The sequence below is a fragment of the Dermacentor andersoni genome, chromosome 3 (assembly GCF_023375885.2).
Source record: "Dermacentor andersoni chromosome 3, qqDerAnde1_hic_scaffold, whole genome shotgun sequence".
NCBI classification, from domain to species: domain Eukaryota; kingdom Metazoa; phylum Arthropoda; class Arachnida; order Ixodida; family Ixodidae; genus Dermacentor; species Dermacentor andersoni.
In genome coordinates this window covers 53,398,602-53,416,171 of record NC_092816.1, presented here as the reverse complement: position 1 = coordinate 53,416,171, position 17,570 = coordinate 53,398,602, and the positions used below count along the sequence as shown (strand labels likewise).

Genomic DNA, 17,570 nt, shown 5'->3' with positions numbered 1-17,570 from the left:
CTGGAAGCTACTGCTCTACTATTTTAACCGCCTGTTTGTATGAGAGATAAAACCCAAAATTGCTTCCCTCTGGCGCCCTTTTCATACTTACCATGTACATCACAAACAGCAGTCCCTAGTTGATATCAACTTGCTTCTCGCTCCTCATCCCTCCCCATTCAACGCAAACTGTATTTTCTAGGTAGGTCTCTGTCAAAAGCTTTATAAAGTCGTTGCCTATGCCTTCCAGAATATCCCACAAAATTTTGTGGTCTACGGTGTCATACGCTCCGGTAATATCTAAAAAAGCCACATAAAACAGTCTCCTCTCTTTGGATATTTCAAGACACTGAATAAGAACAAATAAGTTATCATCCAGACGCCTATTCTGAACCCGTTCTGAAGTTCTCCCATACCATTCTCTGCCCATGTTTGCACTTGTAATTTAATTACCTGTATTGCTAACATGTATATTGCCGATATAATGGTCAACGGTCTATATGGGTGAATTCAATTCTTTTCTCCGTTATCTTTATACATTAAATTCATTCTACTTTGTCTCCGGCTGTCTGGTATTCGCCTATCTTGTAAGCCTTTTTCTACTGCTTCCCACAGAGCTTCCTTACTTTTTGATCCTAGTTCGCTAATCAGCCTAACGGGAACCTCGCCTAACCCTATGGCTGTGCGCTTTAGAATTTTCTCTGGTTCTCGTTAACGCTCTTCTTCTTTAAAACTACTTCATCATTCCCTTGGAATGATTCGGTCGTTATTTTTCGGATGTAATTTAATGTCGCATCCCCTTCCATTTTTTTTATCTTAGTCTAGGACATGCTGTTGTGTTCCAGACTTTCTTCTTAATAAGTTTGTGTGTTTTCAAAATATTCTAGGCGCGGCCTTCTTTTTCTCACGTATTTCCGACAACCAACGTTCACTTTCACCTTTGAACTTTGCTTGAACCAGTATTATAACAATAGATTTTTTTTTTTCTTCCGGTATACTTCTAATTTTCTGTCTACTTCAGCCTGTGGCAACTGCACTTTCTATGCCTGCTTATGTTCTCGTAATGCTTTCTGTCGTTCATCGATCGCTTCGGGTATCACGCTGTTCCACCAGCTTTTTTGACTTCCTTTTTGTTTTCCAACAAACGTGTTGCTTCTCCTTCCTAATTTCTCTCGTCATTACATTTAGAAGCTCATTGTATTCCCACTTCTTGCTTGGCCATTTGCCGTGTTCTTTCTCGACTCCCGCGGCTATATTTGTTATTTGTTAAGCGTTCAAATTTGGACTGGCCATTCTTCGCTCCGTGCTCTCCTTCACAACTACATATCCCATTTTCAAAATGGTGCGTTTATGGCCAGTCCTTGTGTTACTACAGTCTTACTCGCCAATGGTTCAACCAGTGGCGTAGCTAGGTCGTCTGGCACCCGGGGCCCATAGGTCTTCTGTCACCCCCCCCCCCCCCCCGGGTGTAGCCCGCGGAAAGGGTGTCTTCAGACGTATATGCCACCCCCCCCCCCCCACCCCACTGGCCCCATGCACCCGGGGCCCACGGCCCCCCGGCCCCCCCTGTTGCTACGCCACTGGGTTCAACTTATCTCAACTGATCTGAACTTATCATAAATATCTTCCGTCATCAGACAGTAACCAATAGTCGATTGCCTATTTCCAACTTCCCATCTGATCTGACCATCAGATTTACGGCCCGTAATTACGATAACGAGGTTACGTTGCTCACAAAGGTCCAGCAATAACTTCCTGTTGTTGTCGGTATAAACGTCTAGATCCTGTATGTGGGCATTCATGTCACCTAACAGGGTAATTTCGGCATTATTTCCGAAAACGCCTAATATCAGCACTTAGGCATTCCGCTAAGCCTTGGTTCTTCTCTCTGCAATGTTTTCTCGTTCATAAATACGTTAAGCCCAGCCAAGTTTTATTTCCACTCATTGTGCCTGAAAACCAAAGAATGCCCTTGACACTTTGAATATGCTTTTTCCCATTTGAACACTCCGGCCCCCCTCCCTTTCCTTTCGATTTACTTCTGTTGCAACCTTCCCAAACATAATTCTCAATGACTGGTGCATTCTTTAAGTCTCTAAGGTGCGTTTTTTATAACCGCATACACCCCGATTTGTTCTCTATTTAACTGCTCCTCAATTTAAAAGCGCTTTTCCTTTCTTCTGGCGCCCTGCATGTTTATGCAGCCTATTGCATGGCGAGCTCGCTTTTTTTTTCCGCCTTTCTCTGTGGTACTAATCTGAGGTACCGCCACATACCGGCCGTGGCCACTCAGACAGACCTCAAATGGCAGCTAGAAAAGGGCTTTGTCTTTCAGTTTCCGCGTAACATAATTATGTTTTCCCGCATACTCGATTTGCAATCCGAAGTTATCATGTCTGAAGCTTGTGCTTAAGTTGTCTTTTACGCATTTTCTGACAATTTACCCTCAAAGATTCATTTAGTTCCATAAGGCTCTTGCGCTTGGCGGGGGCCATGTATGCTGCACTTCCGTATACATGCGTGTCCGCGTTACGTACGTCGCTTGTGGTGTTAGTGGTGGTTGGTTTCTGAGTAACGTCGTCTAACGGCGGCAATCGTTTCGTTGTACATCCACTTTCACAGGGTGCAATGGAGGAGGGCTTTTTTTTTTTTTTTTTTGCTAAGAATACTGCAGGGAACCTGCTGAGAAATATGGGCACAAAGCCACAAACGCGCGAAACCCGCGCACAGCGTAGGCAGAATGTAGCTGTGATACCTTACGTTCACACACTATCCCACAATTTGGAAAAGGTGGCTCAGCGTTACGAGTGTTCGCTGCTCCCCATAAGCTGTAAAAGCTTTGTAGAATGACCGACCCGGAAGCAAGCCAGTAACGTGACTGCGGCATAAAGCACAGGCCGCCTTTTATTGAATACGCATAAGGGGTAGTCTATGAAATTCTTTTAAGGTGCGGAATAGTGTACATTGGCCATACTGGGACATGTGTTAATGATAGGTTAAGGAAGCACGCAAACAATGTAAAAAAATCCGCGTGAAGGAAAAGATTTCGAAGGTTTTCTGGCAAGTCATTGTCTGACTTGCAGGGACTGTTCGCTCGACCTTGTAAACACTTTCGTTATTAAGAAGAGTAAAGCTCGTGTTATACGGGAAATCGCAGAATCTGAACCTATTTCTAGAAGTGAACTTGAACTTTATTTCCATCATCGATGGAGGAGAGGAAAAAAAAGCTGTGTAAGCATGGGGATGTGTCAACATGGCATCCATCACGCTGTCAGACAAATAGTTGGCATATTTACGAATGCGCAGATGATTACACCGGGCTCGGACAGCATGTATATATTCGTGATTCATTCACAATAAATGTTTTTGGAAGTTCAGCACCCATCCTTGTCCTCTCGTCTCCATCCGTGTCTTCTTGCGCTACCGCCTTTTCAAATTCTTAGGATATATCACGCACTTTCCTCTGTGTGTTTTGCGGGGCAAGGAGTAGTATACGCGCGCCGGCGCGTTTCGGCGGCAGGAAGCCCGCTCCTCTCCCCAGCCCCGCTGTAACATGATCGCCGCCTGCACGGCATGAATGGTCCCCGCCTGCTCTCGCGCGACGTGTTGGTGGGGGGAGTGAGGGGGCTGTGTTCGTCTTTACATTCGGGGTCGCGGAAACCAGGCGGTTCGCTTGCCGCCGAACTCACAACTTTCTTTACCAGTGATCCAAGAAGAAGCTGAAAAAGAAAGAAAAAAAAGGCCAGAACAAGTTTCGTCCCCTCAGGCTCCAGAGAAAAGCATTCCGTCCGCAAGCAGCAGCGCGAGTTCGAAAAGAAAGGAGACTTCACAGTCTCGAGCAGCGCCGCGCCGTCCGTCACGAATCACCCGAAGAAGATGGCACATGCTCAGTCTGAAGGATTAGACTGAATTGCGTGCAGCCAGTGGCACATAGCGAATGATAAATCATGAATCTGAACATAAAGCACTATTCCATTAAGAGGTCGGTGTGCTGTAGGTATACATATGAGCCGAAATCATACGTGTTAGATTTTTATGAAGGAACGCATTTTTTGTTGCACCGAAGAGAAACGCGCTTACTGCGAGGATACAGTTGTCTGTTATGTATGAGTGCCTAACAGAGCGTTGCCAGCCCAACTGGAAAACCGGAAAGCGGCGTGCCGAGTGTCAAATCGGCAGCCCGCACAATGAGGGAAAACCTTGCATTGCTATTTGAAAATCGCCCACGCGGAGACTATGCGAGAAAACCTGGGCGAGCGCGACGTGCTGCTGCAGAAGCGTGCAACAGAGAAAGTCTTGCTGGGACGCACTCGTAAAAAGGGATCCTCGAGCCTTTGGCAAACCATTTCTTGAAAGAAGAAACAAAAATTTAGGGAATGGGTAGTGTGACTCGGTGCCGTAGCAGATGAATTGCGCCGTCGTAGCAGCCAAATCATTTCTACTAAAAGGAAGAAAAGATTGGCTGAGAAGATTTCGAGATTGTGTTGCTGTAGGTGCAACACCGAAGTTATACTATTGATGCATTTACGTTTCACAGTCCCGTAGCAAAGCAGGAACAGAAAACCCCTGGCGCTCCCCAGTCATCTCCTGCAAAATGAAGACATCAGCACTTTTATTAGGGGAAGTTAATTCTTAGTATGTCGCATAACGTTTGCTTGGGCTATTTGGCTCATGGGAAACATCATGGCGTGAAAGACGAGGACACAGGGCTCATTCTGTTTCTAGTCCTCTTTTTTTCTTGCGCCACTGTTTTTTTGTTTCCAGCGGTTTATGCATTTTCCTAACCGTAGTTCTATTCTTGGTTCAATACAATTCGCGTTCGCCTTTTGGCAAATGCTCAGCGTGCGTTCAGTGTTATCACCTCGTCGCGCATGTTCTTCCGGAATTTTAAATTGTGAATTCATATCTGACCAATTCATTTTGAGTAAACAATATATCTGCGCCAGCTGTAGTAAATAGATGTTTAACTAGTTTTCTGACACTTTCCTTACGTCAAATATCCAAAAGAGGAGGATACGAATAGTCTTGCCGTGATAAATGAAATATAAAAAATTCACTGTGGAGCAAGGCCTCCATTAGTTTTTCTGTTTGGGAATGAAAGCATCACCGCTCGGTACTGCCTGCTGAGCGGAATTCAAGGACTCCTAGCTCCACAGTCTGTAATAATTCGCATAAGTCAACTTCAGGCTGAGCATACGTATGTTCTGGTGCACTTGTCGTTCACACGAGTGAAAGCGCTATTAGTTGATGCATAAAGGAGCTTGAGGGAGGCAAAGAAAGATGCCAAGCATCGTAAAACGCGTCTCTTTTTAGTGGTGGCTGAATGCAGTGGGTGGGGAAAGCGCCTCTGTGTTGCAGCTCTTGGCGCGGAGGCGGAGAGTCCGGGTGGAAGAGGGGGGTGACGTTTCTGGAGAGGAAACGCTTGTGGGAGGGAGTAGGAGGAAAACTAGCAGTGCAGCGAACGTGGCAGCGCGCCGAGGGCAGCGCTAACAGAGCGATGCGATGTCTGGTCGCACTAACCGCTTCAGCGCTCCGCCCCAGAGATTCGTCAGCGCTCTATGATGGCATCTCGGAGGCCATGTTTAGGGCGGTAGGTACAAGTTTAATTTAGTGACGTTTGCTTTGTTAAACCCCAAATATTTCTAGAAGTTTAGTGTTTAAATTACAGTAAAAAAGAATTAGCGAAAATTCATAATATATACCACAGCCCACGTGAAATTCCGTATGTTTACAGAATTAATCCTTGCAAGCATCCCGAGAATTTCCCTTAAAGAAGCATGGCAGGTTAATTCACATATTTACGCGTACGACGAGTTTCATATTGCTTCAGAAAACGGTCCCACACACATATATCGCTGTTTCTGAACGCATTGCGCTATAATGCAGCTGTGTATATATGTAATAGTCACGAAAAGTATAAATTCTGTAAGCATAACAATGTATTACCTTCACCTATAACAAATTTCCCTAGTGAGAATTTTATAAGTATAGACCGACAGACAGGAATTGATATAAAAATTAAATTATGCTACTCATCGGCCTCGGGCGTTGGTCCGACGCGTTGCCATCGTACCGTGCCGGCGACCAACTGGCGGGTCGGGAGTCAGTCTGACAGAGAGGTCAGGGCCCGCACACTCTCAAGTTCAACAAATGGCCACAGAGGGCGAAAAAATCGACCGGGCGGCGCTGCTAAAGAAACAGGCGTAGTACACCAATTAAAAAGGTTCCCCGTTGAGCACATTATCTCCCGCTAGAGGCGCCGTAGTAAGCGCAATTTTAACCTACAAACTTTCTTCAACAGTAAACGAAGCGTTTTTATTGCATGATAAAGACTACAAAATTATAATTCCTAATTTTACATTGTACTTTTCATTACCAACTTTGTTGTTTTTTGTCATTTTAAACACAAAATAGCGTTCAGCATCATCGACCTCCCACGTGACCTCTGGCCTGAATTTAAAATTTTTACCGGTATGTTCGCGTGCGCGGCAGGTACGGATTCCTTGGTTCGTACATTGGTTGGTTATTTTGAGCTAACACCAGTTTACTGCGCTTCGATGTCTCGCGTTATTTAATTTGGGGTGTAAGCCTGAAAGCTAGGTTGCAGTCGTGAGCCATGTGGAACACGTCTGCATCGAAATGGGAGCCGGGTCCTGCTGCAACTAGGGACAGCAATACCGGTGAGTCGTTTAACATCACTGCTTCAATCGCTATGTAATTTATTCGTCTCGTTAACTTACAGGCGGAGGTAAGTTAACGAACTAGATGCTGCATTACATAAGGGCAGTCAGGACCCTCCGTTGCTGTTTCCGAAATAAACTTTCAGTTGCGAGGCCATCATTATACACACATTCACGAAAGAGAAACGATATCGGAACGCGCGTCACATTTTTCATCTCGTTGTAGCCGTAGCCATAAGTGACTGAGTTGCCTTATCAATATATTTTTTTTTTCGAGTCCGCCGGCAACTTCTTTCGTTCACAGAACCGAATAACCTTTTGATAAACTGAAGCTAAAGTCCTGAATTTAATGTATTAAACAGTTGCACACATGATAATTCACCCATATTTCGTACCTGTTGGTTCCAGATGTTCTTGCTGTTCAGTTTGGCTTACCTCAGGACATCTATTTTTGCAGTAGTGAAGCGGTGCATCACGTTCATGCACAAAAAGAATGCATCATTTCTAATAGCTTCATGTCTTTCATCTCTTTGCTTGTGAAATCAGCAGTGTGATCTCCTGTAGTGTATAAACGAGCGCACAAATGTACTTATTTGTGATCTTAATAATACTTAAGCTGTTGACATGCATTGTAGTTACGCAGACATCAATTTTACGGAGAGTAACCATATTTATTTACCATGCTGCTTAAGCACCCTAGAACAAACAGTGTACATTTGCATGTGTTCTGTAGTCACAAACCATTGCAATGTATATGTCGCACCTTTACGCATTTTATATTGCAAAATTGTGCTTATTCAATTTCTGATGCAGTCAAAATTTCTGTTCCAGACATGCAGTAATGAGGATGGCACCAGTATAAAGCAACACACTCCATGCACTAAACAGAAGCTGCTGCCTGCTACAACAAGGTCATTGTGTGGACTTTGGCTGCTACTACAAGGTAAACAACACCTGGTTCAGAAATAAATATGCTTGATATATGCTGTACTGGCTTGCTAGTCTTGAGATACATGTCAGTTGTTTGTAGCAGATGATATGAACATTTGTTCATGTTTACAGTTCAGCATAATTAGTTCGAACATAAAAGAAAACACTACATGAGTTTGGATAATCTCTGCTGTATCTCATGTGCCATTGTTCTGCCCCAACAGAGTCTGTGCCAAGTACATCTTGGTCATCACGGGAGCCCCCATCTACACCAACAGGAAGGGGCTGGAGCTGAATTCGCAAGACCACAAACAAAGAAGCCATTCCAGAATTATTTGGATGAGATATCAAGTCTACGGACGACTGTTTCAAGAGTGAAAAGAGCCTACGCCATCATTCCACCAGCACGGATATTGGCCGAGTCATCCAGGTACCTCAACAACCAAAATTATTTGTCTTCAGATGTACCTGCAACCTCTGAATAAGCACAGATGACGCTGGCTAAGAGTGTTCTGTCAGCTTGCCCTTCCTTAGTGAGCTTCCTGGCCTTGCCAGTTCTTGCCAAGTATAATTTTGTTTCAATGAATGCAAGCTTTTTCATTCCACACTTTTGTTAGAGATCATTCCTATTCCTCATACAAACAATAAAGGTCAACCGATTCTTTGCTCATACTTAATGCCAGTCACTGTCTAGTAGCATAACATATGTGTAGCAGTTCTTTCTAGTGTATGTTGCCATGTGCAATTCCTCTCCTGAAATAGCTGATGCAGCATTGGCGTGTGTCTTGCATTAACCTTTACACTGTGTGCTATGTAGCATTTAACTTTTGTTAATGTTTTTGGCTTTCAATGCTTGCAAGGTAGAGTGGCTTCTTTCTTGAATGCAAGCTTTCTCATTCCCATATTGAATTCCTAGTCTCATTCAGGATTGCTATTCTTGCTCGACAGCCTGTGTTTTTGTGAAAGCTACATTGAAGTGATTGATTGCAGAATCTGGTTTCGGCGCTGTCCGACTTGATACTTGTCACCGTGTTACATTTCTCATATGTGGGAGCCTGGTCAGTTGCATTGGGAAACAGTCTCTCGAGGCAAGCACCTGCTCCTACAGTCCGCACAGTGACATAGACTGCGAATTTACACACACACCGTGGTTGGTGCTCCCCGTTCCGTCCTTTCCTGCTGCTGCCGTGTGCAAATTTTGCTTGTGGTCTTCCTCGGCCATGATTTGGCATCAACGGAGACTCTCATGCATAATTACATGGTTCTAAGTGTATGAAGTTGATATCCACATGTGTGGAAAGGCCTGCAAAAGTGACTGCAACATAGTGATGTTCACAAAACCGACCATGCCCATATATAGAGAATGTGGGGGACCAAGTGTGAGTTACACATTAGTGGCATGCAAAAGAACAAAAAGAAACATGCAGGTTGGAAAGGCGGTAACGCTAAAATGCCGGGCACTCCATGTCGCTGTTGGCTGTGGCAGCAGATGCTTGCGTCACCCGATTGCTTCGCAATGCAAGCTGCTCATATTCAACGCCGACTGTCGGTGCAAATATGTGGGACACACTGTCCAATCTGCTTGCGCTGCTGGTTGTTGCTTGTTACCAGACTGCAGTGTGCGACGAAGGCAAGCACTATGCCTACAGTCGGACGGTTGAATGTGCCGCAAGCAACCCGTGTGCGTGTATGCTCACTGTTGTCATGTAGATCGTAGCCAATGCATAGTGCCAATGTATAGATTGAGCATTCTGTTAGAGTATGCTGAAGTGATTTGATTGCATAATCTTGTTTCAATGTTGTCCCACTTGGTCATGGTTGCCGTGTTACATTTCTGGGATGTGGCAGCCTGTTCAGTTGTATTGGCCAATGGCCTCTCGAGGTAAGCACCTGCTCCTGCAGTCCACACAGTGACACAAACTCCCTGTTTACATGTAGTGTGATTTGTGCTCCCTGTTTGTCCTTTCCTGCTGCAGCCGTGGGTAAAGCATGCTCGTGGCCTTCTTTGGCCATGATTTGGCGTGAACAGAGACTATCATACATGATTACATGGTTTGAAGTGTATGAAGTTGATATCCACATGGGTGGAAAGGCCTCTAAAAGTGGCTGCGAAATGGCGATTCCCTCAAAACAGACCACATCCATATTGAGAGCAGGTGGGGCACCAAGTGTGAGCAACACATTAGTGGCCACCGAAAGAACAAAAAGAAACGTGCATGTAGGAAAGTAGGTAACACTAGGATGCCGGGTAGTTCATGTCGCTGTGTTGGCTATGGCAGCAGGTGCCTGCGTCACCCGATTGATTCGCAGTACAAGTTACGGTGACTGTCAGTGTAAACAGGTGGGGCACTGTCCAATCTGCTTGTGCTGCTGGTTGTCACTCGTTACTAGACCACCATGTGCGACGTAGGTAAGCACTGTGCCTGAAGTCGGATAGCTGAATAAGCTGTATGCAATTTGTAGTGCGTGAATGCCCACTGTTGTCATATGGATCTTAGCCAATGTACAGTGTATTGTCTGAACCTTATGCAGTGATTGAATGCAGTCTAATTTGATAATGGTCGCCGTGTTCTGTTTCTTTGATGTGGCGACCTGGTTAGCTGCATGGGCAACAGTCTCCCGAGGTAACCATCTGCTCCTGCAGTCCACACAGCGACAAAGACTCCCAATTTACATGCACCCTAATTGGTGCTCTCCCCATTCGACATTTCTTGCTGCAGCCGCCGGCAAATTATGCTTGTGGGCCTTCATCGGCCATGATGTGGCGTGAGCGGAGACAGCACACGTTATTACATGGTCCGAAGTTGATAGCCACATAGGTGGAAAGGCCTGCAAAACTGGCTGCAAAATGGTGATGCCCACATTGAGAATGTGGGGCACCAACTATGAGTTACACATTAGCGGTCCCCGAAAGAACAAAAAGAAACGTGCAAGTTGGAAAGGCGGGAACGCTAAAATGCCGTTTAGTCCATGTCGCTGTGTTGGTTGCGGCAGCAGATGCCTTGCGTCACCCGATTGCTTCGCAATGTAAGTTACGGCGACTGTTAAAGCAAACAGGTGGTGCACTGCCCAATTTGCTTGCGCTACTGATTGTCGCTCGTTACCAGATCGCCATGTGCGGCGACGAAAGTGAGCAGTTTACGAGCTCGCGTTAATGGTTTCAGCGCATCTCGACATGCAAATTTTATTTCTGATCTTGTATGAGAAGGTGCACTGCTTTTCTTCTGCCAATAAAGTCGCACGTCCTGTTCACTCACTTGTGGCTTGTTTGTATGGGCGTCAGTAGAGGCTCTTTAGACTCCTGGCCATTAAAACGTGGCAGCTGAGGCATGCCGCAAAGCCAGCGAGGCGAGCACGGCGCGTACCCAGCGTACCCAGGTATAAAGCAGCCATATTGAATGTTGTACTAAAAAAAAAAAAAGACATTTCCGCTTCCTGTTTAAGTAGCGCCATCTGTCGGGTCCCCCACTAAGTTCCATGCGCTGCCGCTTCTTATTTTCGAACAACTGTGGAAGGTACAGTTTCCCTTCTCTAAAGTTGTTCTTTATTCTATGGAGAGGTTGGCAAGACGCCCTCTGCCGACTGCCCGCCGGTAAAGGCGGCGGCCGTTGTCATACCGACCTCTCGCCAACCTTCGCTGGCCAATATAGTCGTTTGACGATCATTTCCCGACGATCGGCCAAGCAGCGGCAGTTGGCCAAGGTTGCTTGGGGCTCTATCAACTACAAACCCACGAAACACAGAACCTCTTAAAAACTTCTTGAAACGGCTACAAACGGCTATAGACGTCTTGGTCTATGACAAGACTGAAAATAGAATTTCTTCTAAACATAACCTCCGCACTTGGAATATGCTAGTATATATTCTATCTGCGGCAAAACCCACTACTGGTGTCACTAGAGTGTGTTTTGGTAAACACATTCAGAATGTCTATTGTGCCCCCTGTAGCTGAAACCAGGATGTAATTTTTGCCTGAACTGCAGCATCACTGACAAAATTTTTCTTTGCTAGAAGCTATTTCAATTTGGTGGAGACCCAGCAGGGCGAAGTTTTTTCAATTATGACGTGTTTCACGCAGAGATGTTCTTGTTTAGGTCAATGGGTGAACATCGGAATGATATCAGCATACAATACAGATCTTGTTTTATTTGCAAAATAATGCTGACAGGCTGCATTCAATTGATTGGTCTAATTAAAAAGCACTAATTGACCAATGAGGCTGTACTACACCATTCCCATGGTTCACATCTGGAAAAACTACCTGTGCATCACTATCCGACAACATAAACTTTTTTTTCTGATGTCCATGCCTCGTTTAAAATAAATTGTAACTGTGGGCAAACGTCGTGCTACTGTAACAGCTGCCGCAAAAATTTGAGGGAATGTCTAATAAAAGTCTTCAGTTGTTCTTGTCAAGCTGTCCATTAGCCAACTTTTAGCGTAACGTTAGCAGGGCTTACTGAAGTACTTCTAGACGTCCATGGCTACAAAATGTCTTGATCAAGACAGCTACTAGGCTTTTGAATTAGCCGTTCAAGACATCTTTTAGATATCAAATAGCTGCTTGCGTGTTTCGTGGGAACAAATTTCCGTTCAGCACGCGAAAGGAAATATACGGAATCATACCTCATACACAAGTTTAATTACCTACACCCGACGGGAATTAATTTGGCATGCGGCAACTTAGAGTATTTAAAAGCGGTAACTTAAATTTGAAATTTTCATGTCATCAACCAAGGCACAAAACACATTATGCCACCGCCTAACCTTAATTCTTCACCTCACCTATTTCTCCGTTGCGACAGTTTCTTTCCTGCCTAGTACTCAATTTAATATATTCTTTCATGTTTTTACGTTTATGTCAACTGTACCACCCCTTTCTATAATAATTCCCATGCTGTCTCAACCGTTCCGATATTGCCGCTCCCATAGACACAAGAGCCAGAGTTCCCTCTAGTAATTATTGCATGAAACTCTATGGTTCTGGAAGATTAATGGCGAATTCGGCAATCGCACCGCACCGGGGAGCCCTATGGGGCGATGCTCGGTCTTAATGCTCAGTATGCAAGGATGAAACGGTTTTGGGGCGCCCTGGTGCGCACCGGTGCGATTTGCGGAATTCGCGATAAGTTACATAACTTATAAATGAAATTTATGCAGGTTATTCGTCAAATCGCACCGATGTGCACCGGGGCGCCTCAATGCGCCGTTCCATCCAATCATCGTCGCCCAGGGCGCCCAGGAGCGATTTGCCGGATTCGCCATAAATTGATTGGTCACCTAGTCATACAAAGCCAGCCACTCCGTCAATCACGCACGCGCGTCGTCTGCTTAGGTGCCATTTAAAGGTTGCTAATAAAAAGAAATACCAGCATTGCAGCTTTGCCAGGATTGCTTCACTAGTATGTACTATGCTGATAACCATTTTAGCAGACATGAAATTGCGTTGCAGGTAGAACGTACTAGAATATGTTGCAGGCAGTGGCGTAGCTAGGTCGTCTGGCACCCGGGGCCCATAGGTCTTCTGTCACCCCCCGCCCCCGGGTGTAGCCGGCGGAAAGGGTGTCTTCAGACGTATATGGCACCCCCCTCCCGCCACTGGCCCGTTGCACCCGGGGCCCACGGCCCCCCGGCCCCCCCTGTTGCTACGCCACTGGTTGCAGGTCACCAGCGAAGACATCATGCGGGCACACGTGCGTAGGGCAACTAGCGGCTGGGTTATGCAGGGCAAGAAATGCCAAGGTGCATGCTCACATTGTCACATTGTAGCGATGGTGAAGAAGCAGAAGCAGTACAAAAAAAGATAGTTAAAATTTTCGGCCGGACTTGTCAGGAAAGGAAGGTAATACGTCGAGCAAATCATGTCGGCGGCTGACCAGCGCGGTAGTGGGTCGTCGAATCTATCCTCGCAAATCACATCCGTCAATTATTTCTGCATGTTTTACCATTAATTACGCAATAATAACTGGTTCTTGTGTGCATTTGAGAATGGACAACACACTTCGTGACGCGCGCTTAATGTGGTTAGACATGTGGTCGTTTGTGAAATTTCGTATACAGCGATGACTCGATAGCGATAATACGTAATGCACTGAAAACTGACACTGGCAGAAAGTAAAGCAATAACGGATGGTAATATCTACTAAGTACGAGGAAGAGTAACAACTGAACCACTCGGAACCATTGCATTCAACAACTTATTTCCCGCGTAGGACTTTCGGTGGGGACACTACAGAAAGTATGTACATTGTGGCGAAGCAAAGTGGTTGCGCGCGCCCTCTTGGCTGGCTGCGGCTTCGCCCTGCTACCAACTGCAATCGCTCTTGCGGGTTTCAGGTCTGGCATGGGCAGCGCATGAGTCAGTTGTCTGCGAAATTGCATGTGCACTTGACCGCGCAAAAGTTTGTTTAAATGTAGTGTTTCGTGTCTTATGTACGACACAGGACTGTTGTGTATTGTGTAATTTTGTGGGTTGCTTCAATTGTGTGTCGAGAAGATTTGTTGCCCCTGCAGATTTGAAAAGGTGCGTATTTGTTTGCCGCTTATTCTCTAAGATGCTTTGCACGAATGTTGTAAGGCCGTAAAGGGCGAAATAAGTTGTTAGTCTAGGTGGGTGAACCATGTTTTGGGCTAACAGCATATGCATCGGGCAGTGGTTGAAATTGGCTGCGACGCTGGTCCATAGTAGCGCCGAGCTGTCAGCGTCTCCCTGCATGTGCAAGTCTGTGCAAGTCTTTTCCGAGATAAACGTGTCTTTATCAAATAATTTGATATCTCACGAGTGCACTCGCTGAGCATGCTTGTTTAGAATGTTTTTTGTTTTAGAATGAGCACACTTCAAACCACTTTTCTGTTTCCGCGCTTTTTCGCGTTTAGACAGCCGCGTCTAGTTCCACGCCGTTCCCGTGCCTGGTTGCGCCTTCTCATTTCTGCATACTCTAGTAGGCAATAGTAAGTTCCCTGTCGCACGCGGGCGTGTTACCGTTTTTCGTTTTCAAAGTATTCGACATTTGTAAAATATTGAGGCAGCCGTCATTGACGCCATTCCATCGCAGTTACGATTCCACATGGCGATGCACTGCTATTGCTAGGCCTAAGTGCTGATTCTCGGCTTCCTTACAAAATTCGTGCTATTCATTGGCCGATGTATCTCTTCGCTGATGTGCTCTGAGCTCCTCGAAGGTTACGGCGCATGCTGTTCATTTTCCAAGAAATGAACTTAGTTGTGCTGTTGCGTCGATCGGCATCGGCAAAACAAGCATGGTAGCCACTTCGGGCACCATTGTTTTGTTCGCCGCCAGTACCTTTTTTCTTTCCGAACGTGCTCCAGAAATTCAACTTTGTCATCTCACTTGAGTAGCTGGAACATCGATGTCTTGTCATCCGCGACAGGTTTCAGTCATGAGTTATTTGTTTTCGCGTTGTTTTATGCTTGTACTTTGTCATTTTCATAGCTGTGCCGCGCGCAGATTCGCTGCAGCTGTAAACGCGCGCATTTGTCTCTCTGGCCTGCGTTCGGCGTTGCTAGCGCCTAACAGCACGTTCGCGTTGCTGTTGAAGCCTCCGGTAGTTCCGCATTTGCAAGTTAATCTGGTCGAATTATTCCAAACAGACTCGTCCACCCACACGGTGACGTTTTAGCGTAGATTTTGCATACACGTGGATGGGGACAATAGTTTCAGCCCCAGCGCGTTCGTGCCGTTTGAAGGTAGCAGAGATGCTGCGTCGAGTCCTATAATCATAGACGCGGCTTGCATACTAAGCTGTCGTAAAGATCGAGCCCAGTCGATGTTTTTCGCAAGTAATCACTTGGCAAAAATGGCGGGCTGGTTGTTCGGATAGAGAGAATTAGTTCACAAAAAATTTGTTCTGGCGTGAACAGGCATTTAAAACTGGACCTGAAATTCAATGCAGTAAGCACTAATACCGGTGTCACGCGGCCATCTAGATGGATGGATAGATGTTATGAGCGTCCCCTTTGGAACGGGACGGTGGGTTGCGCCACCAAGCTCTTGCTGTTATACTGCCTAATGGCCTATCTAGGTTAAACAATAAAAAAAAAAGAAACCTATTAACTCCCACAACCAAATTTTCTGATCCTCTATTGTGAACTGTGCCTTTGAACGTCTCCATTTTATGTCGTTTCCTTACATCCACCAATCCTCTAATCGCCTCTTACTAATCCGTATTGCGGACATGTTTACTTTTCCACTGCTCTCGCTGAACCCAAGGGCTTCAAGGAGGCCAGTGGTGCCTAAATTGACCGCTGGGTAGACGTCCTCACATTCTAATAAAACATGCTTCATAGTTTCCCTAGCTTTACCGCACCCGCCGTGGTTGCTCAGTGGCTATGGTGTTAGGCTGCTGAGCACGAGGTCGCGGGATCGAATCCCGGCCACGGCGGCCGCATTTCGATGGGGGCGAAATGCGAAAACACCCGTGTACTTAGATTTAGGTGCACGTTAAAGAACCCCAGGTGGTCAAAATTTCCGGAGTCCCCCACTACGGCGTGCCTCATAATCAGAAAGTGGTTTTGGCACGTAAAACCCCATATATTAAAAATTAGCTTTACCGCAGCAAGCACATGCTCCTTCTTATATCTTGCTTTATAGGTGCGTGTTCTCAGAGATCCTGATCTCGCTTCGAAAAGTAATGAGCTTCCCTTTTGAGTTATCATAAATTATTTCTCTCCAGATTTAATTTTTTCCTCTTAAGTAGTTAGTCATGGCAGGTTTCTTTCCTATTGCCACCACCCATGAGATTATTTCAGCCTCTCTGACTTTCCACTTGACATTCTTTTTTGCTGTGTTGCCCACCCTACAGGCTGCATACTTGCTGGTAAGCTTCCTAGTCGTTTTCCTTCACTGTGAATCAATGTTTTTTCTGTACAGATACCTCAACACTCTCCCAGCCCATTTACTTTCTTCCATTTTCCTCAGTCGTTCTTCATACTCAATTTTACTGCAAGCTTCCTTCACATTAAAACTAGTACAGCCCATATTAGTCCAGACCACCTTCGATCGGCATTGAGCGCCATCTGGATCGAAATTCTCCACCGCGATTGGTCGCCATCCGCAGACTGAACTGAGAAGCCAATCGGGACCGAAAAATTCGATCCGGGTCGGGCTCGATTGCTATCAAAAGTGCACCATGTGACACCCGCATAAGATAAAATGATGGAGCTAACATTGCACAAAGAAACATGCTTTTGCTCTGTGCTGGACAAATGTCTATCTGAAATGCAGTTTCTGGCCCTGCAAAGTCGTTCATAGACTGTATTAAGATGACTTCAACTGTTCTGCTGTTTTAAATGCGATGTTTGAACTGGCACTTGTCAAACCAATGTTCCAGTTGTTTTTCACTAGAGCTATTTCTATTGCATGTGCAATAGAAATACCTCTAGTGGCGGTGTGGCTGCTTGAAGCTTGCACGACAAGCTCCATAGGAAAATTAAAATGAGCCAGAGCTACCACATGTCACATCGCGCTTCCATTTCCATGCACCACCACTAACCGCCTCTGAGCAGGACTGCAGAGTTTGTACACTCTTGAAATCCTTGAGAACCCTTGAAATTTGGAAAGAGGGATTCAAGGGCCCTTAAAGCGTCCTGAAATTTATGTGTGCCCCTTGATTTCCTTGAAAACTGGGGTTGGGGGTGACTGCTGAACATTTCAAGCAACAAGCTCTGCATTTATGGGATGCTGTTGACACTGTCTATTGGGAGATGATTCTATGTATTCTCTCTTGAGCTTTGCTAAGCAATTGCAGTCTGGCATGTCCTCTGCCACTAGTGTTTAAATCTCTATTGCCATCTTGGCACTTGAAGCCAGGTCACGCAACCAAGCCGTACCACCACTTTTGCCATTCTGCTAGTTGGTCTACATTGCAGCCATCATGACTCCGTTCCTTCAGACCTAGGTGTCACAAATGCCCAAAGGAAAGTAAGTTTCAGCCATTCAGCTTTAACGTAACGAGCATCCT

General features: G+C 45.6%; 1 protein-coding gene and 1 long non-coding RNA gene across 3 annotated transcripts in view; both read left to right on the top strand.

Annotated features, from left to right (window-relative positions):
• Nucleotides 1–7,223: 7,223 nt before the first annotated feature.
• On the top strand, nucleotides 7,224–10,841 carry LOC129381022 (uncharacterized). The gene is made up of 2 exons (XR_008609273.2): nucleotides 7,224–7,602; nucleotides 7,814–10,841. It is a non-coding gene; the product is annotated as an uncharacterized lncRNA (long non-coding RNA).
• Nucleotides 10,842–13,920: 3,079 nt separating this feature from the next.
• The window catches only part of LOC126520796 (piwi-like protein 1), a 57,316-nt gene continuing 53,666 nt past the window's right edge, over nucleotides 13,921–17,570 (top strand). For both annotated transcript variants that reach the window (XM_050169585.3, XM_050169583.3), the window contains exon 1: nucleotides 13,921–14,112. The gene's annotated coding sequence lies outside the window, so the exon portion shown is untranslated. The remainder of the gene's footprint in view (nucleotides 14,113–17,570) is intronic.